The following is a 776-nucleotide window of genomic DNA, read 5'->3' as shown; positions in this document are numbered from 1 at the left end:
AGACAGGTGTGATGACAGGTGAAAACAATCAGGAAGCCTGGAATGAGAGAAAGCGAACATAAATGACATGAACCTCTCTAGCATATCTGTCGGTGCACAACAGTACCCCTCTAGGGCCAACTCCTGATGGCCCAGGCTGATTGTAAAAGTCGTGGATAAGAGTCTTGTCACGATAAATGAAGCAGCTATCCAGCTTCTAGCCTCAGGACCGTAACCCTTCCAGTCTACCAGGAATTGCTTGCCCTCCCTATTACGGACCTCCAGTAGCTTACGGACCTTGTAAACCTCACCCCTTCAAAGAACTGGGGCGGTGGAGGGGCTTGAGGCGGGAACAAGTGTGCTCTCACACACGGCTTGATTTTACTAACGGAAACGTTGGGTGCACTCTCAAGGTCCTGGGAGTTGCAAGCGTCCGGCCGGGTTGATGACTCTGGACACTGAAACGGACCCACAAATCTCGGAGCCAGTTTCTTTGAGGCGACATGGAGTGGTAAGTCCTTGGTAGAGAGCCAAACCTTTTGGCCTGGACTGTAGGAGGAGCGACCCTGCGATGAACGTCGCAACAGCCTTCATCCGAGCTGAACTGGAGAAGAGACTGGCGCAGCACCAGCCCAAACTCTGCGACAACGTCTGATCATGGCATGTGCCGATGGAACCATCACCTCTTCTTCGTTGTTAGGGAAAAGTGGAGGCTGAAACCATTGACACAATGGAATGGAGAGAGACCTGTGGCCGCCGTGGGAAGGGTATTGTGGGCAACCTCGACCCATGTGAGG

The sequence above is a fragment of the Pseudoliparis swirei genome, chromosome 8 (assembly GCF_029220125.1).
Source record: "Pseudoliparis swirei isolate HS2019 ecotype Mariana Trench chromosome 8, NWPU_hadal_v1, whole genome shotgun sequence".
Lineage (NCBI taxonomy): Eukaryota > Metazoa > Chordata > Actinopteri > Perciformes > Liparidae > Pseudoliparis > Pseudoliparis swirei.
This window is presented reverse-complemented; position numbering follows the sequence as displayed.